Source organism: Anomaloglossus baeobatrachus, unplaced genomic scaffold, assembly GCF_048569485.1.
Source record: "Anomaloglossus baeobatrachus isolate aAnoBae1 unplaced genomic scaffold, aAnoBae1.hap1 Scaffold_29, whole genome shotgun sequence".
NCBI classification, from domain to species: domain Eukaryota; kingdom Metazoa; phylum Chordata; class Amphibia; order Anura; family Aromobatidae; genus Anomaloglossus; species Anomaloglossus baeobatrachus.
Genome location: NW_027442352.1, coordinates 19,792 through 33,511, shown reverse-complemented (window position 1 = coordinate 33,511; position 13,720 = coordinate 19,792). Strand labels below are relative to the sequence as shown.

The following is a 13,720-nucleotide window of genomic DNA, read 5'->3' as shown; positions in this document are numbered from 1 at the left end:
CCCAAAAGGAGGAGTTATTCAGATTCATTGCAGTGGGCGGCGGCTGCAAAAAGTACCATTCTCCTTGTTTTTGCTCTGCAAAACAGCCTTTTCAAGGGTTTGGCTTGGGTGACAAAATGTCTTCTGTAGGCGTGGGTTTGTCTCCCTCTCCCTAAGATGTGTCCGGTATAGGCCAGGGTGCCACTCAAGGCCGTAACCAATTCGGGTTATAGCTTCTCAGCCTTTTGGCTAAGATCAAGTGTAGTTTCGGAGGACGCTACCTTGGTCGGTACTGGAAGGTGCCTGGGATTGCACGTCTGCCGGCCTTGAGGGAGTGTGTGCGCCTTCTGGTGACACATAGCCCTCTTGTGCCTGGACGGTTCCCAGGCAACGGGAGGCGATCACCTTTGTTATTTTGAAGTCCTACTGATAAACAGAAAAAAAAAAAATTAAATCTGTTCTTATCAGTTTAATATCTGATACGTCCCCTCTCTAGGGACCATATATTAAATGGATTTTTAGAACAAGGAGATGGAAAAAATCTTGCTCTGTCCACTCCACGCATTGACCTGGTATTGCAGTACCTCCAGGACCGGTGCACCCCTTCTTAACCGAGTTTCCAAAAGCAGAACTCAATTCACCTGATTCAAATGAGCCTCATTAGTGAATTGAAAGAAAGCAAAAACTTTATATGCACCTCAATTTGGCCAATTCACTTTTCACACTTTCACCCTTTTTTTTTTATCTTTCACACCTTTTACTTGCTTTATTGATGCAAAAGCTGTGCCAAATAGCAAACTCATCTCCACTCAACTTGACCAACTCTGCTATGTCCCGTGCAGTATCTTATTCTCAGTCTTATCTAGATCATTTGCAATTGAATAGAATAGATCCCTTTTGGACACATTGGATTCAGCTGCTGCAGTGACTGCAGGTGTTAGAAGATGCAGACTTGGCATCAGGTGCTGTCTATCAGATTCCACTCCAATTAAAGCTTCCATTGTTTTTCGGTGTTTTCTTTGAGCAATGATGATGTCTTTAGTGATCTGTTGGCTCCCTCTCCTGGAGGAAGAGTTTGCTTGCTCTTGGACTTTCAAAAAGAGAGGTCATGATAGACATTTAGCTTCTGAGCCCAATTGGGGACAGTCATGGGTGATGAATGTTTTGCAACCTGCTGCGAAGCCTGATACCGCAATATAAGGAACGTCAAATACTAAGAATGGGCGGCCTATGAAAGAATTAGTACTTTCATTAAGCATACTTAAACGGCTAATTGGGAATAGACAAACTGTAAAAAGCCCTCTGAGAAAGCCCCTCTCTATCCTTTGTCAGTAAGCTTTTCTGTAGTCTGCCTGTTGATGTATTTTCCGTTTGAACAGTGCACAACATGAAGTGACGGAACACTGGCTTGTCACAATGTCCCCCGCTGACATCACAATAGCGCTGCTGCCTAGAAAGCCAGCTGCGCAGCAGAAGTTGCTCTTTGGGTGGGATGGTGGGCTAATGTATCTATTCCTGCTTGGTGAGAGTTTGACATGATCTAGAGCAACGAGTTCCAGCGGCTAGCGGTTGATTATTGGCTGTAATGGGGCTTTCTGGCTGGTGCTAGCCTTTCTTCTTAGCACACAGGAACCACAATCCCTACACCATGCTTCGATGGATTCTCTCATCCCAGCCCAGTAAAACTACATATTTCACACAGTTATAGGCAGCCCATGGGCATTCACCTGGATTAAAACCCATAACAGCTCATAGACCAAACAATCAATCTACCACTGGACCAAAGACAGGAAGCTAAATCCACTGCCTGCGGTAACTAACTTAATCCTATAGGCTACTCACACAACAAACCCAAGAGAAAGGAAAAAAACATGGCTTCGATTATCCATCCAATGAAAACGCATAACCATTGTGAGCCATTGGACAATGCAATTGCACACATGGTGACATGGTGCACGGCCCAATGAATCAAGTCTGTACTTCATATTCACGGTTTAAGCCCTTGGGTTTTAATGTGTCCAGAGTACATATCCAGAAAGATTCCCTTTTTTTGTGCTAAGCACAAGTCAACAATACATTGTAAGCAGATTCTATTACCAGTCCCACACCATTTTGTGACGCATAATCACACAGTGGCCCAATTAAGATTCCAAGTCATCGAACATGTCCCAGCCATACGCAGAGGAGGCAATAGAATTAGGAAGCTCAAAGAAAGGGAATCTTTCTGGATATATACTCTGGGCACGTTGGAACCCAAGGGCTTAAACCATGAATATGAAGAACCGACTTGATTCATTGGGCCGTGCACATTTTTTCTAACGCCCGGTTCTTTTTCGTGTTCACACTATATATGGTTCCACTATGTATGGAGTTCCATTCTTCCTTGTTTTTTATTTGTCATGTTTGTCATGTCTGATCAACTGGTTACATTATGTCTGATTACCTTGTCTAACAGTTTTTTCTCCCCTTTCTTTACCTTCCATGTTCCCATAGTCACGTGAAATATCCCTGTTGCACTTGATTACGGCTCACTATTCACTATAGGATGTCTTATATCTAACATCACACTCTCACCCATCAGCACTCTATAGGTTTGTATAAGGTATGCGCTTACACATCCGGTCCTCCATAGGTATTTCCACTTATGTAACACTATCCCTATGATCACTCATAACTCATACCCTTGTAGTCAATTACAGCCTCCTCTCTCCCCCCCTCCCCTTCTCCCTTTCCATCTATAATTTTGCCATATATACTAGCAAACACTCAGTGTACCTAGTGGCATCCTATTCGTGGCTATTGGACCTTGCTATAGTCCCACTAGTGCCAAGACATTTGCAGAGCGCATCTGCCTGCGTTGCACACTCCAACTAATTATAAGTAAGCCATTATACTAGCAAACACTCAGTGTACCTAGTGGCATCCTATACGTGGCTATTGGACCTTGCTATAGTCCCACTAGTGCCAAGACATTTGCAGAGCGCATCTGCCTGCGTTGCACACTCCAACTAATTATAAGTAAGCCATTATACTAGCAAACACTCAGTGTACCTAGTGGCATCCTATACGTGGCTATTGGACCTTGCTATAGTCCCACTAGTGCCAAGACATTTGCAGAGCGCATCTGCCTGCGTTGCACACTCCAACTAATTATAAGTAAGCCATTATACTAGCAAACACTCAGTGTACCTAGTGGCATCCTATACGTGGCTATTGGACCTTGCTATAGTCCCACTAGTGCCAAGACATTTGCAGAGCGCATCTGCCTGCGTTGCACACTCCAACTAATTATAAGTAAGCCATTATACTAGCAAAAACTCAGTGTACCTAGTGGCATCCTATCTGTGGCTATTGGACTTTGCTATAGTCCCACTAGTGCAAAGACATTTGCAGAGCACGTCTGCCTGCATTGCACACTCCAACTTTTTTAAACTAAGCAATTTTACTAGCAAACACTCAGTGTACCTAGTGGCATCCTATACGTGGCTATTGGACTTTGCTATAGTCCCACTAGTGCCAAGACATTTGCAGAGCGCATCTGCCTGCGTTGCACACTCCAACTAATTTTAACTTAGCCATTATACTAGCAAACACTCAGTGTACCTAGTGGCATCCTATACGTGGCTATTGGACTTTGCTATAGTCCCACTAGTGCCAAGACATTTGCAGAGCGCATCTGCCTGCGTTGCACACTCCAACTAATTATAAGTAAGCCATTATACTAGCAAACACTCAGTGTACCTAGTGGCATCCTATACGTGGCTATTGGACCTTGCTATAGTCCCACTAGTGCCAAGACATTTGCAGAGCGCATCTGCCTGCGTTGCACACTCCAACTAATTATAAGTAAGCCATTATACTAGCAAACACTCAGTGTACCTAGTGGCATCCTATACGTGGCTATTGGACTTTGCTATAGTCCCACTAGTGCCAAGACATTTGCAGAGCGCATCTGCCTGCGTTGCACACTCCAACTAATTATAAGTAAGCCATTATACTAGCAAACACTCAGTGTACCTAGTGGCATCCTATACGTGGCTATTGGACCTTGCTATAGTCCCACTAGTGCCAAGACATTTGCAGAGCGCATCTGCCTGCGTTGCACACTCCAACTAATTATAAGTAAGCCATTATACTAGCAAATACTCAGTGTACCTAGTGGCATCCTATCTGTGGCTATTGGACTTTGCTATAGTCCCACTAGTGCCAAGACATTTGCAGAGCGCATCTGCCTGCGTTGCACACTCCAACTAATTATAAGTAAGCCATTATACTAGCAAACACTCAGTGTACCTAGTGGCATCCTATACGTGGCTATTGGACTTTGCTATAGTCCCACTAGTGCCAAGACATTTGCAGAGCGCATCTGCCTGCGTTGCACACTCCAACTAATTATAAGTAAGCCATTATACTAGCAAACACTCAGTGTACCTAGTGGCATCCTATACGTGGCTATTGGACTTTGCTATAGTCCCACTAGTGCCAAGACATTTGCAGAGCGCATCTGCCTGCGTTGCACACTCCAACTAATTTTAACTTAGCCATTATACTAGCAAACACTCAGTGTACCTAGTGGCATCCTATACGTGGCTATTGGACTTTGCTATAGTCCCACTAGTGCCAAGACATTTGCAGAGCGCATCTGCCTGCGTTGCACACTCCAACTCATTATAACTAAGTTGCATTGTCAGGGATATTTATTCTTTATTATTCTGCTGTTAATAAAGCTAGACCACCACTGCAATCTTCACCACCTCTCAATTTTTACTACCACATTTTCAGTCCACAATCTTGTCGCAATCAACATGAGTGGCAAAATGACAGATGCTGGTGGAAAGGGGAAGAGGCGTGGTGGAAAAGGCAAAAAAGGTTTTGTCTGTGGGGAAAGTGGCAAAGCTCCATTATCATCTGCTGAAGATAGACCATCTACCAGCAAAAGTAAGATGTCTACTACTTACCGTGGACAATCCGATGTGCTCCCTTTTTTACGGACACGAACAACAGGAAGAAAGGTAGATGATGGGCAAAAAAGGAAAATGCTTGAATGGATCTCAAGTGGTCCAACAAGTGCCCTCTCAGCCACTTCAAGTACCGCATCCAAAAAACACCAGTCCTCTGAGTTGTCATCCCAATCACACTTGATTTCTCCCAGCTCTGAAGTCTCCATCAGCCCTGCACAGTATGGTGGAACTGAGATGGCTGAGTCTGCAGAGCTGTTCAGTCACACTATAGCCTGGGAATCAGAGGTCTGCTCCCAAGCTACAGTGAGTACAGAACAGGAAATGGTCTGCAGTGATGCCCAGAACCTTTGTGACTCTGATTCAGGCCGTGAGGACCAAGTTTCTGAGCATAATGTTGACCCTTTGTCACAAACTGTAACACCTGTGGTTATAGACAATGAGGAACATACTGATGAAGATGAGACGCAGATACCCGATTGGGATGACAACTTAAATATTCGGTCAGGGCAAGAAGAGGCTCGGTCTGAGGGGGAGGGGAGTGCAAACACAACAATTGATGATGAAGTTCTAGATCCCACCTACTGTCAACCCCCAGTCAGGCACTCGAGGAGGTCAACAGAGGCGGTGGAGGAGGATGCAACCGACGACGAAGTTACCTTGCGCCTTCCTGGACAGAGTCGGAGCACTGGTAGCACGTCTACAACTGCATCCTCAGCCACCACTCTGCCTATGAGCATTATTCGGGGTGGATCAACAGGTCGCATGGCCTCTAAGCCTTGCCTAGCCTGGTCCTTTTTTGACATAGAAAAAGATCGCCCAAATCATGTGATATGTAAAATTTGTCATGATTCTCTTAGTAGAGGTCAAAACCTCAGCAGTTTGACAACTTCTTCCATGAATCGTCACATGAATAAATATCATAGGTCCCGGTGGGAAGCTCACTGTGCTGCAATGCTGCAAGAGCGAACCATCCACCGCCCGCCCCTTCCAGTGCATCCGCGCGCTCTTCATCTTCTAGGACTGTGGGGACAGCTGTCACACCTGTTTTTCCACGCCAAACTTCCACCACTGTAACCGCAACAGGCAGTTTGCTTGTAAGGTCGTCAGTTGGTTTGGAAGGGGAAACAAGTGAGTGTGTACAGCTCTCTCAGACATCGATAGCACCAACGTTGGATGAAGGCAACATCATGTCTCCGCCTGCACTTTCCTCACAAACCTGCATTTTTCCAGGGACACCCTACTCAACACCGTCTACACACAGCAGCCAGATCTCTGTCCCTCAGATGTGGTCAAATAAAAGGCCACTTCCTCCGACCCATGACAAAGCTAAGAGGTTGACTCTATCCCTCTGTAAGCTGTTGGCTACCGAAATGCTGCCTTTCCGCCTAGTGGACACACAGGATTTTAGAGACCTTATGTCTGTCGCTGTGCCCCAGTACCAGATGCCTAGTCGCCACTACTTCTCTAAGAAAGGTGTGCCCGTGCTACACCAGCATGTCGCACACAACATCACCGCTTCCTTGAGAAACTCTGTGTGTGAACGGGTGCATTTCACCACCGATACTTGGACCAGTAAGCATGGACAGGGACGTTACATGTCGCTGACTGGGCACTGGGTAACTATGGTGATAGATGGTGAAGGGTCTGCTGCACAAGTCTTGCCGTCCCCACGACTTGTGTGTCAATCCTCTGTCTGTCCAAGTTCCGCCACAGCTTCTGCATCCTCCACCTCATCTGGGTCCTCCACCTCCGCCCCAAGCCTGCCTGGTCAGGCCACCAGCGTTCTCACTGCGCAGAAGGAATCACGCACGCCTCATTACTATGCTGGCAGCAGAGCGTAACGGCATCAGGCGGTCTTTAGCTTGACATGTCTTGGGAATAAGAGTCACACAGCTGAGGAGTTGTGGTCAGCTCTGCGGTCCGAGTTTAATAAATGGTTGTCTCCACTCAACCTGCAGCCTGGTAAGGCCGTGTGCGACAATGCTGCAAACCTGGGTGCGGCACTTCGCCTGGGCATTGTGACACACGTACCTTGTATGGCTCACGTGTTGAACCTTGTCGTCCAGCAATTTTTAACACACTATCCCGGCCTAGATGGCCTTCTGAACAGGGCACGAAAACTGTCAGCTCACTTCCGCCGTTCAAGCGCCGCAGCAGAGCGACTTGCATCGCTCCAGAAGTCTTTCGGCCTGCCGGTTCATCGCCTGAAATGCGATGTGGCGACACGCTGGAATTCAACTCTCCACATGTTACAGCGACTGTGGCAGCACCGCAGAGCCCTGGTGCAATACGTCATGACGTATAGCCTGGGCCAACGAGATGCAGAGGTGGGGCAGATCACCCTGATGGAGTGGTCTCAGATCAAGGACCTATGCACCCTTCTGCACAGTTTCGACATGGCGACGAATATGTTTAGCTCTGACAATGCCATTATCAGCATGACGATTCCAGTCATTTACATGCTGGAGCACACGCTAAACACTATTCGGAGTCAGGGGGTGGGACAACATGAAGGGGAGGAACTACAGGAGGATTCATATGCGCAAGGGACAACAACATCACCAAGGTCCAGACGTTCATCATCACCAACGCAGCAGGCATGGGACCATGGGGAACAGGGATCGACAAGGGCGCATAGTAGCAGGCGAAATGTTGAGCAAGGTGCAGGAGAACATGAAGAAATGGAGGACGAACTGTCCATGGACATGGAAGACTCAGCGGATGAGGGAGACCTTGGTCAAATTTCAGTTGAAAGAGGTTGGGGGGAGATGTCAGAGGAAGAAAGAACGGGTAGCACCTCTATGCCACAAACACAGCGTGGACTTGGTCCGCATGGCTGCGCAAGACACATGAGTGCCTTTTTGTTGCACTACCTCCAACATGACAGTCGTATTGTCAAAATTAGAAGTGATGATGACTACTGGATTGCCACACTATTAGATCCCCGGTACAAGTCCAAATTTTGTGACATAATTCCAGCCATAGAAAGGGACGCACGTCTGCAGGAGTATCAGCAGAAGCTGTTACTCGATCTTAGCTCGGCTTTTCCACCAAACAACCGTGCAGGTAGGGAATCTCCCAGTTGTAACTTGACAAACATGGGACGGTCTCGTCATCTTCAACAGTCTACCCGTACCAGTAGGACCGTATCTGGTGCCGGTAACAGCAATTTTATGGAATCTTTTCATAATTTTTTTAGACCCTCTTTTGCAAGGCCACCAGAGACAACAAGTCTGACACATACTCAACGGCTGGAGAGGATGATACAGGAGTATCTCCAAATGAACATCGATGCCATGGCTGTGCAACTGGAGCCTTGCTCCTTTTGGGCTTCAAACCTAGAAAAATGGCCAGAGCTCTCCAGTTACGCCTTGGAGATTTTGTCGTGTCCAGCTGCCAGCGTTGTCTCTGAACGTGTATTCAGTGCTGCTGCACTTTCCCCACAGACAAAACCTTTTTTGCCTTTTCCACCACGCCTCTTCCCCTTTCCACCAGCATCTGTCATTTTGCCACTCATGTTGATTGCGACAAGATTGTGGACTGAAAATGTGGTAGTAAAAATTGAGAGGTGGTGAAGATTGCAGTGGTGGTCTAGCTTTATTAACAGCAGAATAATAAAGAATAAATATCCCTGACAATGCAACTTAGTTATAATGAGTTGGAGTGTGCAACGCAGGCAGATGCGCTCTGCAAATGTCTTGGCACTAGTGGGACTATAGCAAAGTCCAATAGCCACGTATAGGATGCCACTAGGTACACTGAGTGTTTGCTAGTATAATGGCTAAGTTAAAATTAGTTGGAGTGTGCAACGCAGGCAGATGCGCTCTGCAAATGTCTTGGCACTAGTGGGACTATAGCAAAGTCCAATAGCCACGTATAGGATGCCACTAGGTACACTGAGTGTTTGCTAGTATAATGGCTTACTTATAATTAGTTGGAGTGTTCAACGCAGGCAGATGCGCTCTGCAAATGTCTTGGCACTAGTGGGACTATAGCAAAGTCCAATAGCCACATATAGGATGCCACTAGGTACACTGAGTGTTTGCTAGTATAATGGCTAAGTTAAAATTAGTTGGAGTGTGCAACGCAGGCAGATGCGCTCTGCAAATGTCTTGGCACTAGTGGGACTATAGCAAAGTCCAATAGCCACGTATAGGATGCCACTAGGTACACTGAGTGTTTGCTAGTATAATGGCTTACTTATAATTAGTTGGAGTGTGCAACGCAGGCAGATGCGCTCTGCAAATGTCTTGGCACTAGTGGGACTATAGCAAAGTCCAATAGCCACGTATAGGATGCCACTAGGTACACTGAGTGTTTGCTAGTATAATGGCTTACTTATAATTAGTTGGAGTGTGCAACGCAGGCAGATGCGCTCTGCAAATGTCTTGGCACTAGTGGGACTATAGCAATGTCCAATAGCCACGTATAGGATGCCACTAGGTACACTGAGTGTTTGCTAGTATAATGGCTTACTTATAATTAGTTGGAGTGTGCAACGCAGGCAGATGCGCTCTGCAAATGTCTTGGCACTAGTGGGACTATAGCAAAGTCCAATAGCCACGTATAGGATGCCACTAGGTACACTGAGTGTTTGCTAGTATAATTGCTTAGTTTAAAAAAGTTGGAGTGTGCAATGCAGGCAGACGTGCTCTGCAAATGTCTTTGCACTAGTGGGACTATAGCAAAGTCCAATAGCCACGTATAGGATGCCACTAGGTACACTGAGTGTTTGCTAGTATAATGGCTTACTTATAATTAGTTGGAGTGTGCAACGCAGGCAGATGCGCTCTGCAAATGTCTTGGCACTAGTGGGACTATAGCAAGGTCCAATAGCCACGTATAGGATGCCACTAGGTACACTGAGTGTTTGCTAGTATAATGGCTTACTTATAATTAGTTGGAGTGTGCAACGCAGGCAGATGCGCTCTGCAAATGTCTTGGCACTAGTGGGACTATAGCAAAGTCCAATAGCCACAGATAGGATGCCACTAGGTACACTGAGTGTTTGCTAGTATAATGGACCTGACATTACCTCTCTACTAACCAGAATCCCACAATGTCTGTCTGCTATTTCATCCTTCTTCTCTGTGCGATTCCTAAAACTTAACATGGACAAAACAGAATTCATTGTCTTTCCTCCTCCTCACTCATCTCCTCCAACAAGCCTTTCCATCAAACTCGATGGTTGCTTACTCTCCCCAGTCTCACAAGCTCGTTGCCTTGGAGTGACCCTCGACTCTGCTCTATCCTTCAAGCCACACATCCAAGCCCTCTTCACCTCATGCCGATTACAACTCAAAAACATCTCCCGGATCCGTGCTTTCCTTAACCAAGAATCATCAAAAACATTAGTGCATGCCCTCATCATCTCCCGCCTCGACTACTGCAACCTCCTGCTCTCTGGCCTCCCTTCCAACACTCTTGCACCCCTCCAATCTATCCTAAACTCTGCGGCCCGCTTAATCCACCTCTCCCCTCGCTACTCCCCAGCCTCGCCACTCTGCCAATCCCTTCACTGGCTTCCCATCACCCAACGACTCCAGTTCAAAACACTAACTATGACATACAAAGCCATGCACAACCTGTCTCCTCCCTACATCTGTGACCTAGTCTCCCGGTACCTACCTGCACGCAACCTCAGATCCTCACAAGATCTCCTTCTCTGCTCCTCCCTTATCTCCTCTTCCCACAATCGCGTACAAGATTTCTCCCGTGCATCCCCCATACTTTGGAATGCTCTACCTCAGCACATCAGACTCTCCCCTACCGTGGAAAGCTTCAAGAGGAACCTCAAGACCCACCTCTTCCAACAAGCCTATAACCTACAACAGCCCTCAGTCCAGTAGACCACTGCGCAACCAGCTCTGTCCTCACCTATTGTACCATCACCCATTCCCTGTAGACTGTAAGCCCTCGCGGGCAGGGTCCTCTCTCCTCCTGTACCAGTCTGTTATGTACTGTTAATGATTGTTGTACGTATACCCTTTCACTTGTAAAGCGCCATGGAATAAATGGCGCTATAATAATAAATAATAATAATAATAATAATGGCTTACTTATAATTAGTTGGAGTGTGCAACGCAGGCAGATGCGCTCTGCAAATGTCTTGGCACTAGTGGGACTATAGCAAGGTCCAATAGCCACGTATAGGATGCCACTAGGTACACTGAGTGTTTGCTAGTATAATGGCTTACTTATAATTAGTTGGAGTGTGCAACGCAGGCAGATGCGCTCTGCAAATGTCTTGGCACTAGTGGGACTATAGCAAGGTCCAATAGCCACGTATAGGATGCCACTAGGTACACTGAGTGTTTGCTAGTATAATGGCTTACTTATAATTAGTTGGAGTGTGCAACGCAGGCAGATGCGCTCTGCAAATGTCTTGGCACTAGTGGGACTATAGCAAAGTCCAATAGCCACAGATAGGATGCCACTAGGTACACTGAGTGTTTGCTAGTATAATGGCTTACTTATAATTAGTTGGAGTGTGCAACGCAGGCAGATGCGCTCTGCAAATGTCTTGGCACTAGTGGGACTATAGCAAAGTCCAATAGCCACGTATAGGATGCCACTAGGTACACTGAGTGTTTGCTAGTAAAATTGCTTAGTTTAAAAAAGTTGGAGTGTGCAATGCAGGCAGACGTGCTCTGCAAATGTCTTTGCACTAGTGGGACTATAGCAAAGTCCAATAGCCACGTATAGGATGCCACTAGGTACACTGAGTGTTTGCTAGTATAATGGCTAAGTTAAAATTAGTTGGAGTGTGCAACGCAGGCAGATGCGCTCTGCAAATGTCTTGGCACTAGTGGGACTATAGCAAAGTCCAATAGCCACGTATAGGATGCCACTAGGTACACTGAGTGTTTGCTAGTATAATGGCTTACTTATAATTAGTTGGAGTGTGCAACGCAGGCAGATGCGCTCTGCAAATGTCTTGGCACTAGTGGGACTATAGCAAAGTCCAATAGCCACGTATAGGATGCCACTAGGTACACTGAGTGTTTGCTAGTATAATGGCTAAGTTAAAATTAGTTGGAGTGTGCAACGCAGGCAGATGCGCTCTGCAAATGTCTTGGCACTAGTGGGACTATAGCAAAGTCCAATAGCCACGTATAGGATGCCACTAGGTACACTGAGTGTTTGCTAGTATAATGGCTTACTTATAATTAGTTGGAGTGTGCAACGCAGGCAGATGCGCTCTGCAAATGTCTTGGCACTAGTGGGACTATAGCAAAGTCCAATAGCCACGTATAGGATGCCACTAGGTACACTGAGTGTTTGCTAGTATAATGGCTTACTTATAATTAGTTGGAGTGTGCAACGCAGGCAGATGCGCTCTGCAAATGTCTTGGCACTAGTGGGACTATAGCAAAGTCCAATAGCCACAGATAGGATGCCACTAGGTACACTGAGTGTTTGCTAGTATAATGGCTTACTTATAATTAGTTGGAGTGTGCAACGCAGGCAGATGCGCTCTGCAAATGTCTTGGCACTAGTGGGACTATAGCAAGGTCCAATAGCCACGTATAGGATGCCACTAGGTACACTGAGTGTTTGCTAGTATAATGGCTTACTTATAATTAGTTGGAGTGTGCAACGCAGGCAGATGCGCTCTGCAAATGTCTTGGCACTAGTGGGACTATAGCAAAGTCCAATAGCCACGTATAGGATGCCACTAGGTACACTGAGTGTTTGCTAGTATAATGGCTTACTTATAATTACTTGGAGTGTGCAACGCAGGCAGATGCGCTCTGCAAATGTCTTGGCACTAGTGGGACTATAGCAAGGTCCAATAGCCACGTATAGGATGCCACTAGGTACACTGAGTGTTTGCTAGTATAATGGCTTACTTATAATTAGTTGGAGTGTGCAACGCAGGCAGATGCGCTCTGCAAATGTCTTGGCACTAGTGGGACTATAGCAAAGTCCAATAGCCACGTATAGGATGCCACTAGGTACACTGAGTGTTTGCTAGTATAATGGTTAAGTTAAAATTAGTTGGAGTGTGCAACGCAGGCAGATGCGCTCTGCAAATGTCTTGGCACTAGTGGGACTATAGCAAAGTCCAATAGCCACGTATAGGATGCCACTAGGTACACTGAGTGTTTGCTAGTAAAATTGCTTAGTTTAAAAAAGTTGGAGTGTGCAATGCAGGCAGACGTGCTCTGCAAATGTCTTTGCACTAGTGGGACTATAGCAAAGTCCAATAGCCACGTATAGGATGCCACTAGGTACACTGAGTGTTTGCTAGTATAATGGCTTACTTATAATTAGTTGGAGTGTGCAACGCAGGCAGATGCGCTCTGCAAATGTCTTGGCACTAGTGGGACTATAGCAAAGTCCAATAGCCACGTATAGGATGCCACTAGGTACACTGAGTGTTTGCTAGTATAATGGCTAAGTTAAAATTAGTTGGAGTGTGCAACGCAGGCAGATGCGCTCTGCAAATGTCTTGGCACTAGTGGGACTATAGCAAAGTCCAATAGCCACGTATAGGATGCCACTAGGTACACTGAGTGTTTGCTAGTATAATGGCTTACTTATAATTAGTTGGAGTGTGCAACGCAGGCAGATGCGCTCTGCAAATGTCTTGGCACTAGTGGGACTATAGCAAAGTCCAATAGCCACGTATAGGATGCCACTAGGTACACTGAGTGTTTGCTAGTATAATGGCTTACTTATAATTAGTTGGAGTGTGCAACGCAGGCAGATGCGCTCTGCAAATGTCTTGGCACTAGTGGGACTATAGCAAAGTCCAATAGCCACAGATAGGATGC

The 13,720-nt window shown here is 46.3% G+C and overlaps 1 pseudogene; it reads left to right on the top strand.

Annotated features, from left to right (window-relative positions):
• The first annotated feature begins 379 nt into the window (after window positions 1-379).
• On the top strand, window positions 380-585 carry LOC142266695 (U2 spliceosomal RNA; annotated as a pseudogene).
• The last annotated feature ends 13,135 nt before the right edge of the window (window positions 586-13,720 follow it).